The sequence below is a fragment of the Cnephaeus nilssonii genome (assembly GCF_951640355.1).
Source record: "Cnephaeus nilssonii genome assembly, chromosome: 15".
Taxonomy (NCBI): Eukaryota; Metazoa; Chordata; class Mammalia; order Chiroptera; family Vespertilionidae; genus Cnephaeus; species Cnephaeus nilssonii.
In genome coordinates, this window is record NC_137086.1 from 38,872,833 (window position 1) to 38,886,163 (window position 13,331).

Here is a 13,331-nt window from a genome sequence, read left to right on the forward strand (position 1 = left end):
TTCTCATGTTTTCCTAGAGCCACCAAGATTCTTCAGAATAAGTAACAGGAAAATATATGAAGTAACCAGTGAGGGCCATGTTATGGCTTTTTAAAAAAAGAAAAAAAGAAACCTATTTTGGGAAAACTGACTGAGTAATGCCAGGAAAAATAATTTTCAAATTCCGGAGAAGAGCAAATGAGACCTTAATAGCTTTAATATTTCCCAAATGTGACAAAACAGAAAGCCTGGGGAGGACGATGCCTCCCTAACTGTGCCTACCCATGCCCATGACCTGGTGGTTTGTCAGCTGCCCCCCAGCCCTGTCCTCCAGGTGCTGCTCGTGTGGTGACACCTGTCATGTTTAATGGGCCTGCCTCCACCTCCTTCCTTTCCCATAGAATGATCCCACCGCTCCCAGAGCCTCTTGTAGTCTTCCTAGTAGCATCAGAGAGTAAGATTAATCATTAGCAATCCAATTTCCAATTACCACAGGGCTGAGAAAGAATTTAGAAGCTCACATGGTATAAAATAAGTCCTGTTTAATTTGGGGTTTTGGGTTTTGTTTAATTGTTTATTTTTTCCTGCCATTTCAACAGCTGTTTCATCAATGGCCAGTCTTGCTGGGAGAAATGTTCGGGAATCCAAGGGCACCCCATTACTTCCAAAACTCTAGTTGCACTGCTTTGCAAATCCCTGCAAAGGGATTCAAATGGTTTCTTACCAAGCCCAGGAGCCCCATGTCTGGGACTGCATCCTCTAATGTTCTGTTCATCCTCACATGGAGGAATCAGTGAGCTGGGAAGTGGCTAAGAATGAGAAGGCAGCGAGAGGAGTCAACCAAGATGGCACACCTTCTCCTTTATCTACAGTGAGCCGTGAAGTCAGTGGTCACAGGAGAGGCATCCATGCCAAGCCCCCAGCTTTTCAATTCAATCCTGGACTCCCTAGCATAGGCCCTGAGAATCAGACCAAAATGTTGAAATCCAAAAGGACTCCAAGCACCTGATTTGGGCTTCTTTGGTCTTACATATAATGATACAATGGTAAACTTCTGTAAAATAAACTCCAAGACCTAGAACATGTTCCTATATTATTTTAGTTGATGTGAAAAATTAAAACTGAAACTCTATTTAGAATAAGGTGGGATATACACGGTGGGCAAAAGTATATTTACAGCTGTGAGTCCGAGAAACACAGTTTATTCTTGTATTATTGTTTATTTATTAATTATTGTATTATCGTATTATGTAAATGTACTTCTGCCCACCCCTGTATACATAAAGTGGCCTCAAACACCCTGAAATCTTGACCAAAACTAAAGTCAAGGAAGAATTTGAATAATTGACCCTGAATTAAAAAATAATAATAATGAAAAGTCACCCTCCTCCATGGCTGAATTTGGTCCTCATTATAGATTAGTAGTTTAGTGAGTTGATGTGGAAATGTTCCTTATTATCACAGTTTTATTGCCTACCTCAGTACATCTGTTCCAAAATTCATATAGAAATAGCCAGACATTTCAATAAACCAGTGTGTCTTGGAATTTTCATATAGTTCCCAATGCACTAAAATCTGGATGGAAAGCTGGGACTTTGAAATTTACAGTCGCACAGACTGAGCAACATCTGGATAGCTCTGCTCTGTTGCTTTCACTCTTCTTTTAGATTTAGACGCAAGTTATGATTTGCACAAAAGGCCTGAAACCTTGTGTGTGGCAGGTGTGAGTTCAGGCTGACAAAAACTTAATACTATGTTCAATTCACTTTGATACAGCTTTTTACAAAACACATGGGACACCGCTTCCACCCTTTCCCAAGTAGTTTAACCATCCAGGAGGGAGGACGGAGCAAGGGAGAGGAATTCTCTCTTTGGCTGGAGAGAAAGACTGGGAAAAACACATATTTGTTATTCAAACGAGGGTCCTTGAATTAATTATTTCTCATCACATCCCTTGATAGTTGGATACAGACTATGTGTGAGTGTGTGTGTGTGTGTGCGCGCATGCACAGACATAGGACCCATTTCTAACACAAGGAAAAAAACATCTAGAATTTCCAACTGAAGGACCCCCTTAACAATTTGATCTGCCTCCTTACTGAATCTGTAGAATTTCCTTCTCAGCTGTCCCTATTAATGAGAGACAAAGGGAGAAGGGAAGAGAGGAGGACACAGCAGAGAAGGAAAAAGGTGTGCTGGAAAGGATGTGTATGGGCAGATGTAATTGTAACTCAGTACTGGTGACAACTTCGCGGTCCCTCTGATTCTGTGAAGGTGCAGGCGCCTCCTCCCTTGCGAAGCGCCACTGGGTCATCCTGCAGGAGCTCAGCACTCGCGCTCCGCTTTAGGTTGGAGGCAGGTAAAGTGCTGTTTTGCGAGAATAGGTTAGATCAATCTGAGTTTTCGACCTGACCTTCCCCTCACCCCTAATAACTTCCTGGTTCCTTGGTCACAGAGTGATTTATGAGCAAGGACAAAGAATGATGTGTCTATCCCAGCAGCCAGGGAAACTAGAAAACTTATTAAGGGGGGGAAGCGGGGAGAGAAAGGGGAAGGAGCCAAAGAGAAAATACCAGGTTCAGAATGAAATACCTCAGTTTCCAGGCCGCTGTAATTACCTAGTCACTGAAGACATAAAACGTGGAAATCCATTTGATAAAAAATCAATGTTTTAAATAATGTGAAGAGCTCTCATAATTTTAAATCTCGCTACAATGGCCGTGTTCAGAACTCTGATCACCTTTAAAGAGGAGGGCTCCCGTCATTCTAAATTGCGCTTCACTGAGAACGCTCCCACCCTTCGTTCTTTTCCAAATGGAAGCAATCTTGAAACAATTTTACATAGCTCTCCCCCACCCCTGTCACTTCACGTCCCCTCGTTGTCTTTTCTCAACTTTTTAGACAATGATGTTCCCAACTTTAAACTGAAAAATTTCTTAAACTTACAATTGAAAATTAACCTGCAAGAACAACTGATGCTCTTGTTCCTTTTTCTGAACTAAGTACACCTAACTTTTCCTCAGATGAATGGGGACCAAAGTGTAGGGCTTTATTTAGAAAACCCTCCCAAGAATGTTTTTATTTAACGCTTGTGAAAAAAAAAAATAATGTAAAATTAATGAATAAGGATTTTATTATTTCTAATCTACAGTTCCATAAAGAATACAATTTTATATTGAATTCCAGTCTCATTTACAAAGACCTTCTATAATTAAAATGCCTCAATCTTTTTCAAATTAGAAAAGCAAATTGTTACATATCCTAAGTAGGTGCTTTTCTGTTTAATGGCGGTCGCTCACATGATTTATGACACACATTATTTTATATCAAAGTACAATGAAATAGGCATTACCAAAGGTAATCTCCGTAATGTCTGGGAAGGGATCCGAAACCTCAGTGCAACAATGAACACAGTATTTAAAATGCAAAACCCAAAGACATTATTATGGTTTTGATTTCTTATGGCACAGCTTCGCCTGATCAGTTATATTGCCAGCACAGCACAAAGGGTGTTTGCGTCTGAATGCCGCTAAGATAACAGACGGGGAAAATGAAATATAAAGTCAATTTTCATGCAGAAATTGTTATCAAAGGGATGATAAAGTAAAACTGTATAATCACAAGAAAAAACAATTGATGATGAACAATCTAAACTAGACAGAGCTGACGGCGTCTGCTTCCGGCCTTTAAACTCTTGTCCTATTAAAATACGGAATCAAGTGTTAAGATAGCATGTAAGCAAACGCAAGTGGAACACTGTGTTGATTATGACTTAGACACTGCCTTCTGAGATCTCTCTCTGCAAATGGAAAAAGGCAGCCACGTAAGTGGGCATGTCGTGAATTGAGATGAGTTTTCATCAAGCTCAGACTTCTAACTTTAATGAAAAAGAAATAACTGTGAGTTTTAAAACTCATAGTTGCTTCAGTGTTGAATGAAATCATCAGGCACCAAGGGAAGAGGAAAAACACACACACACACACACACACACACACACTTCTTGAACGTGCACAAGTGAAAAGTCATAATGCTGTCGAGAATGTGACCCCCAAACTTTAACTTTCTGTAGTAAGATGTAAATAACGCCCAGGCATGCACTGCACTGAAGGATTACCCATTCAAATAAAGGCCTCTCTCCCCATTAAAATGCTGTTTTATCTTGCAGTTTGCAAGCAGAAAGGTGCCTCTTTTCTAATTCTTTTTAAGACGTTTTGCTTGGGGCCTCCAAAATTAATCGGCGAACAGCAGGGAAGGGGTTTACTATTTAATGCTCTTGGTTGTAATTTTTTAATTAGCCATTAGGAAGATGAAGGCAGGTTCAGACAGGGAGGAAAGGAGAGACTGGGAAGAAATATGGCTTTCTGCAGAAAGCTCACGGAGATTACAGGAAAGAGCCGGGTCTCCAGAGAGGTTCCCATCACAGAAGGAGCTCACAGGCCACTTCCTCGCGTCCCTTGGGCAAATCTAAACCTAGTTGTTTGAAAGCTTAGGGTTTAACTGGATTTCCTAAAAGATGTCATGTCTCAGGCTCAGGTTCTTCCAGCTGGAGAAAAAAAAAAAAAAAGGAAATGACTGGGGGGGGAAAAAAAGACAAAAATGCCGGGAGCACAGATGCGACTGATCTCCGGGGCTTAGAGCCTCGGGGTGTTTTCCACACACCTCCCGCTTTTGGGAGGATTAGAGGGAAGAGAGGACACTGTGCTCTGGGTACCAAGAGGCCTTGGCTTGTTTCTTATTTCCTAAAGACAAGATGGTAGGATAGTGGAGAAAGGCAAAGAGGTAAAACACCCAAGACTCGGGAAAGTTGAGAGTATGTGCCTCTGTAAATAGTGACTCAGGTCAAACGAATTCAAAGGCAGCCCTGGCTGGATACGCTGATTAAAGACCTACTCCTCGAAGACAGAGCAGAGACACTGAATGTTTTGCACAGAATTCAAGTCTTGAGGTGACTTTAATAAATAAGAAATATGGCCAAAATATTGAAATGAGGATAGCAGAGGAGACTCAAATATTGTTAGTACTTGGAATAACCAAAACTGTGAATCCTCTAGTTTTCATTATTCACCTCTGCTCTGTCCGTATTTCCCACGTCTGTTATGGCACCATTCATTTACTCATTCATTCAGTCTCTCAAAAGTTGCCTTCACCTTCTCAGTCTAATCAGACACTAAGTCTTGTCCAGCAGGTTCCAACAGCCATCTCACGCCCTCCTCTTCTCCCCACCTCCACTGCTGAGATTCAACTCTTCATTGTCTCTCTCCTGGACAATTGCTTTTGCTTTCCAATTGGTTCCCTTGCCTCCACCCACTTCCCACCATCCCTCAACCCAACATCTTCATCAGATCCTGTTACCCAGTAGATCTGTGGTGAGACCCAAGGAATATGCATTTTATCTTTTTAACTTCTTATTGCGATATCTAAACATAATCAAAGGTGGGAAATACAAGAAATCAATTCATTCTTGCCTATCCCTGTTCCCTAACTTCAACAACCATCAACATTTCCCTATAGCCACCCCCATTTTTTATTCAGAATTTCTACTCTCCTTCCCCCTTTTGTTGTTGATGGAGTATTTTATTAATCTGTGACATTGTTTTTAATTACCTTGATCCCTATGGTGACATAACTTTTAATTTTGTGTTGATGATCTATTCTCTACTTTAATCCTAGTCAGCTGGCAAAAACACCATTACCAATCACACACACATATAGTAAATGAATAGCTGTTCAAGACAATCCTGAATTATAACTTAGTCTGACTTAAGGATTCAGTTTGCTACTATATCTTGTCACACTGAATTATAAAAGCACCTGAACTTAAAGATCATCTATAAAATGTAGAAGTGTTAAATACTCTTTATTTGATATTATACATAAACCACACTAAAATGCCCTTCATTCAGGAAAAGGCAACAGTTTAGATAAGGGACTTTTATTAAATTGGCATAGTTGGGACCAAAAGGATAAAATAGTCACTGCCAGCTTAACTGCAACCCTTACCTTTTAATAAGCTAATGAACACAACTTGAAACACAAGCAAGTCTTGCAGGTCTAAGAGACAGGGAAGGGATTTCCTCAGAATTTAAACATATTAATACAACCAGTCATAAATATCTAAATATAAGCCAATCTCCTACAGGTTTTGAGATGGCACTCACCTCCTCATGAAAAGCTGAACACTAGGAATCAAGTCCAACCGTATTTTTAGAAGGGAGGACAGTGATAGTGCTTGCTTAACCAAAATTACCATCAAAGCTCAAAAAGCTGACCATATTCATTCAACCACAAGCCAGTCTTATTTAAATCAGGACTGCCCGAAAGAAATGCTCTATTAGCCATTCATGATCTGAATTCTGGTTATGAGATCAATTTAAAAATGGTACACATAAAAAAAAGTCATGAGACATTTGTAATAAGGCAGTGGCCAACTATTACTCATTGGTAGCTTTTTTGAGATAAGCTATCAAGTCTGCCCTTTCTGCACTCTCCTTAATGCCAGTGAAGATCATTTTTGTTCCAGGGATATACTTCTTGGGATTCTCCAAATACTCCATCAGTGTAGCCTCTCCCCAGGTGATACCTTTGTTCTTGTTGTATCCGTATAAGAAAATCCAGGGGCATGATCTGTCTTTTGCCCAAAGAGACCATGGAGATTTGGCCCAATCTTGTGCTTGCCTCCCTTCTCCACAGTATGGCACTGGGCACACTTCTGAACAAAAAAAAATCTTCTTGCCCTTCTCAACATCACCCATTTTTAAATCGCTTGTTAGTCGTGCACAACACAGAGGTTCCCACTAGCAAGCCGGATGTCCTGCTCTCTAAGTCCAAGGACACACAGGGCCACACCTCCTGATGGAGTATTTTAAAGCAAATTTCAGACATTATATCATTTGATCCCTACATACTTAAGTATACATCTCAAAAAAGAAAGTTATGGACTTTTAAAATATTTTTTTTTTTTTGCAGAACTACAAATGTAACAATAGTTTCTTAACATAATACTCAGTCAACATTTACATTTCCTTAATTATATAAAATAATTTTGTGTTTGGCTTGGGGGAAAATGTACATTTAAAACTTTTACCAGTTTTTCAGACGACCAGCCAGGTATGAATTCTAATGACCAACAACTAAAGTTGAAACTCACCAACAAGGTACCAAGGACTCCATGTGATCCAGAACCCACCCCCCTCCCTCCAGTCGCTTTTCTTAAGACTTCTCCACCCAGCTTGTTCCCTGCACTTCAGCCATTCTCATCTCCTCTCAATTCTCTAAAGGTGTCAATGCTATTTCTCACTTCTGAGCCTTTGCTTCACTGTCCACTCTGCCTGCAACATCCTTCCCCCTTTATTCAAAAGATTTCCTTTTGGAAGACTTTTCTGTTCCCCCCAACAGAGTAGAATATACCTTTCCTTATCTGTACTTAGTGTTGATCTTAGATAGTATGGCCCTCCTCACATTGGCCAATTGCCCAAAACAAATGTCACTTTTGAATAGACTGTCCCCTAAACTAATTGAAGATTAGCTCTCAATATAAAGTGGGCAGTTTATAAGTGAATGTGATTTGATTATGACACAGAAAGTTAGACTTGGAATGCAGTAACTTTACTTAGGGTGATCATATAATGTATGATGTAATCTTATAGTTATAAGGAATGGACACTTAATAATTAGAATAGAAATGCCTGGGATTGAGCCAGGCAAACAGGGTCCTATGGTCAGCCTATTCTTTAAAATACATGTTTTCAAAGGATGAGTAGATTCTTGGTAACTGGGGAACCGCCCTCTCAATGCTTAGCTACCCTACTGTACCATACCCTACTGGCTCCATAGAGAATGGCCCTAGTGCCCATCTCTCTAGGACAGCCTGGGGCAACAAGATATGGTGCCTGCCAAAATCATATTGTACCTACTAAAATCCACTACCAGAAATAGAGTCTTCCCCCAGAATGGAAAAAAAGGATTCAGTGTCCCGGACCCTGTAGGATATTAGTAGTATTCCATCCACCCTCCTCTGAACAATCAGATACTGTCAACTTTAACTTCCCTCATTTAGTAAGGCTCTTACTCTTTCTCTCTGCTGAGGGATGTGAAATGGCAATAAATCCTTGTGCCTCGGTTAAGACCTAAGTGGAAAAGGAACATGATTCTAGCTGCACCTCTGGAACCAGAGCATCAGTCTATAATCACATAGCACCTGTGATGAGCTCCCCCACTGCCTTAGCCCCCATCCCACAATGGTACCTCTTTGCCTCCTCAGACTCTTCACAGGAAGAGAACTGGACCAGGAATGTGCTTGACTGGAGTTAGCAATACAAAGACAAGGAGATGTAGGGGTGATGAGGTAAACCCCATGGTTTTTCCTCCTGAGCCTCGCCCCTTCATCTCCCTCTGCATGTTCCTCACCCTTCACCATCATGGTCCCAGTCTTCTCCTCTTCTCCATCGATGAGATGTTCCAGGTAGTCAAAGTCCAGGTTTTCCTTCTGAAATGTGCCCAGGGCTTACCTAGATCTTCTCTGTCATTCAAAAATCTGCCAGGATGATCTCTGTCCTTCTCTATTGGCTCAAAGTCAAAAAACAAAAAGGTAAGGGGAGTAGTTTAGTTGCCCCATACACTTTACAACATTACTTCAAAATGGATTCAAATAATTTTCAATCTAATTTGAAGCCTGCTACCTGACATGATATCTAAGTAAAAGTAAATAAAATTTAAATAATATATATTATAAAAATACATGCTATATATAATATAAAATATATACTTAAATGTTACATATATTAGATAAAAATAATGCCTCGCATTTACTAGCATAACGTTGGCCTTCTGCTTGGGAAATATTTTGCTACTAAATAGAAAGGGAGGGCATCCGAAGGCTTTGTCTATAGTAAATAATTTGGTCCTTTTTACTTTGACAAACAAGGTCATGGCATGCTCTGGCCAGGCATTCAGAGCACACACCACTGAGTGAATCCATTAAAGGCAGCTCTCTGGGGGTGGGAGGAGAGGAAGTGGAAAATAGGGAAAGGAAAAAATATGCCTACTCCCCCACAAAGTCAGTTTGGGAATGTACATATTAGCATTCATAAGTTCTGTAAGAGAGCTTGAATCTGTTCATGCTTACTAGGGATTCCTGGGTTGGGGCCCCTATAAATTCATAATCTTCTACCACAGGGCAACAAACTATGGCCTGAGGGCCCCAAAGCTATGATTTGTTTTTGCATTTTTAAATGGTTGAAAAGAATATCAAAAGGTTACTTCATGACATGTGAAAAGTACATGAAACTTAAACTTCAGTGTCTATAAATAAAGTTTTATCAGAATACAGCACACTCATTTATTTCCATATTGCCTGCGGTTGCTTTTGCATTACCATGGCAGACTTGAGTAGTTGCCACCAAATGGTCCACAAAGACAAAAATGCTTACTAACTGATCCTTAGAGAAAAAGTTTGCTGACTCTTATTCTAATGCAGCTGGGCCAGGGCACTGCCCTGGTCACCAGGGAAGGCAAGATTTGGGTTGTCATGAGTGGGAACCACCCTCAGATTGCTTTCTGCAGAGCTCACCACTGTCAAGTCCCTTGGGTCCTCCTCGTCCACTGCATGGTTCTGGAAATGTAATGATCTGCTTTCTTATTCTAACATAACATTCAAATGTCTTTGTTTTAGGAAATGAATAGTATTAGTGCCATATACACACTAGATTTCAATATCTATAATAATAAAAGGGTAATATGCTAATTAGACCGGACATCTTCTGGACGTCATTCTGGACGTCCTTCCTGACGAAGCCAAGGCCTGAGGGAAGCCATCTCAGGTCCTGGGTGCCTGCCGGCAGCCAGAGGTGGGAAGCCCAGGTCCTGGGTGCCAGAGGGAAGCCGGTGCCAGCAGCTGGGGGAAGGAAGGCCTACTCTTGCACGAATTTTCATGCATCAGGCCTCTAGTAACAACATAAAGAGTGTGCATGTAATTTTACTTTTGTATAACATTAATACCAAGCTACATGATGTAATTTTACTTTTATATCACATTAATACCAAGCTATGCAATATTAAACTTATGTGACAAAGTGATGCCAGTGTAAGATGTAAAGCTGCTAATATCACAGCAAGTTATTAATGCGTTGCAATGGATTCCAAAGAACAGTGTGATTACAGTTTCTCAGTCTTTCTGAGCCTCAGTGACAGAAGAGGATAGATCACCCTGGCAAACGTTTGTGCCAGGCTCTACAAGTTTGGCCTTCTGGTTGTCACTCTAGGACTTTTAGGAGAAGCCAGAAGCATTCCAAGAAAGGACAATTATAACTAAAGAAGGCAACCTGCCTTTGAGCTTGGCTTGGGCAACAAATAACTGCTTTATTTCTGAAATTTTAAACTCCAGTATTCCACACACTAATAATAAATTCCTGTTGTATTTGTCACCACTCTTTTCTTCTCATAATTCCCATTTTTTGATCACCTACCCCTAAATTTCCAATCCAAACCCCTCTTTCTTCCCTCCCAAACATCTCTCTCTTAAGTCATTTTTATCTCTTAGAAACCTAAATTAGTCCATCTTTCTTTTACCGTCACTCTGGACTTTCTTTTCTTCTTGCGTCTCCAGTACAGCAACCCTGCATCCTCCAGTCTTTTGGTTTCTCTCCTCCTACATCCGGGTTGGGGACCAGTGCTGATGAAATCAAATCACCACATGGATTAGTGCTACCACACACCAATGTTCTTCAAACCTAACTGGGCTTTTAATTGGCCTGTAATTCTATGAGATCCTGTTCAACCCCTCTCCTGGTCCTTGCCGTGTTTGTTCTAACATTCTCTTTTCTCTTCAAATTCCTTGCACCGTAGCTTTTTCCCTTGTTCTTATCAAATGTTCTTGCTTTCTACTTCCCTGAGAAAAACAACTCCCTTAAACACAAAGCTCCCTCAACTTGCTGAATCTTCAACTACAAATTTATCTTCACTGGCCTCCATCCTTTCCTCTTTTCCTCCTATCTCCATGGAGGCATTGTCCTGCATCCTGTCCAAGGCTTCATCCTTCCACCTTTGCCCTGGATTGTGTGTTCTCCTACCTCCTCAGTAGGAACCCAGCTCCTTCAGGTCTTCCTTTTCCGCTATCACTACTTTTGCTTTTCAGTTCATCTGCATGTCAAGTCTATTTTGTCCTAAACAAACAAATAATCCTTATTTGATTCCACATTCTCTTTACCTTTCTTTCTTTTACAGCTGGAGTATACTTGCTTTCTTTCCTTGTTTCCCATCCTATTTCTACCTCAATCCATTGTCATCTTTATTTTGTTCTCACTCCTTTAGCTTAAGTCTCAAATAACTTCTAGTCTGCAACATTCAATGGATGGTTTTTGTGCCCTTAGCTTATATGAACTTTAGTCTGCACTTGACATTGCTGATCAATCTCTTCACCTTGAAATTTTCCCCCCTCTTGGTTCCTAAGCTTCACTCTCCCACTTTCTCCTGATGAGAAAAGATTACTAAAGAGCAAGTGGGAGAGTGCAATCTTTTGATTGCAAGGACCTGAGATTCACTCCAGTTACCTCTACGAACAGAGGATTTAATGAGAGTCTTTACCCACAGACATAGCCTAGAAATACAAAGTTTTCAGGAACGGCGGTTGCTTGTGTTTTTTTGTATGTGTGTAGTGTGTGCACATGCATGTGTGCAGGCACACACCCCATTCTTCTTTCCAACCAGTTGGCTTCCTCAAAACTTCATAACATTTTTCACTTGGGACTATAATGCCTGCCCTACCCTGAGTCTTCTCAGCCATATTTCCTCTCAGCCTCTTGTTAACTAGCCCATATTTTTGGTTTTCCATTTTGTAATTTTTAATGGCCCTACTGTGATGGCCCAATTTATCTCTTTAAACACAGGCCACACAAGTTATAGGACATTGGCTACTTGACAGATGCACACAGTCAACTGCCTACCACTCCTTACCTGTGGCCAGGAACCCTAATTCATATAGAAGGGCTTATGTTCTATTAATAATAATAACTAATATTTATATAACTCTTAAATGTTAGACATGTCTGTAAATACTTTATATGCATTAATATCTATTCAAAACAACCCTAAGAAGTAGATTCTGTTATTACCACCATCATTTTACTGTTAGAGGAACTACATCAGAGTGACTGCCTAAATTTTATAGCTATTCCAAAGCATACTCAGGGTTCAATCTCAGGCCATCAGCTCCAGAGTCTCTGTGCCCTTACCTGTCTGTTTAACCTGCCCTGGTGCAGATTCCCTTAGAATTGGGGGCTGGGGGAGAGGTAAACAGGCAATAATTGGTACCTCTCATTCCCCCAAGGCACCATGCTGGTTCCCACCTTTTTACCTTCACATACTGCAGGTCTCTCTACTTGGAATTCCTTTCTCTGTCTCTCAATGTATAAATATTTGGAATGAATAAACAAACACATTACTGCATAGCCTTGAGCTTATCACTTCCCCTGTCTGTGTCTCAGGTTCCTCATCTGTAAAAACGAAGGGGCTGAACTGGATTCTTCAAATTCTACAATTATGTAACTTTAAGAAAAGAATAAAGGCATCCCAGAAATCAAAGGTGACTACAGTACCAGTTTGGTATTCCTGCCATCTTACTGCAGTCAGTTTCTCTGTTGTTACACTTAAAGGGCATGTGAACATTTTAGTGAATCTGTAAATGTTTGATGATATGGGTTGCTCCTGAAGTACAATATCCTAGCAAGTGGCAACTACTTGCTCAAATGATGGTATACTGAGTGGGTGCCGATCCCCTTCCCACAGTCAATTTCGAGTTTATCTCTAAGCCTGAAGCATCTCTTTTTAACTCCATAACTTCAGAATTCTAATGAGGCCAAATAGCAACTCTATTCAATTAAGACGTGCACTTTCCCGGTGGAATCAGATCAGTCAAGGCTGCCAACCATCATGCATTGTTGTATGTCGTACACCAACTTTTACATGAGATTAAGTGAAAGTTTACAGGGGCTAAGGCCTTAACTGGAGGTTCTCTTTTGTGGCTTTTCTTTTAGTGTATTATTTGTCAGATTTTTATAAGAACATTATTGCTTTAAGAAAAAAAAATTAAACCCTGAGAAATTACTCTCAGTCTAACGAGTTCTTTTCACTGACTTCAGACATCATTAGGGGAGGCTGTAGCCTAGGGCTGTGCATGAACTTTTTCTTCTAACTGTACACTTTATGTATAATTTAGCTTTCTTGCCTAAATTATTCAAGCAAATAGTGAGTGAAAATAATGGAGTTCACTGAAACCTTCCAGTGTATTAAAATAAAACAGTTTTTTACGTTGGCTTGAATTTTTAAGCTTTTTAATCATGGGTTTCAAATGGAATACA

The 13,331-nt window shown here is 40.3% G+C and overlaps 1 pseudogene across 1 annotated transcript; it reads right to left on the minus strand.

Moving 5' to 3' along the window:
- Positions 1–6,410: 6,410 nt before the first annotated feature.
- On the minus strand, positions 6,411–6,731 carry LOC307112076 (cytochrome c-like; annotated as a pseudogene). The gene has a single exon. The product of its transcript is annotated as a cytochrome c-like (transcript).
- Between the last annotated feature and the right edge of the window lie 6,600 nt (positions 6,732–13,331).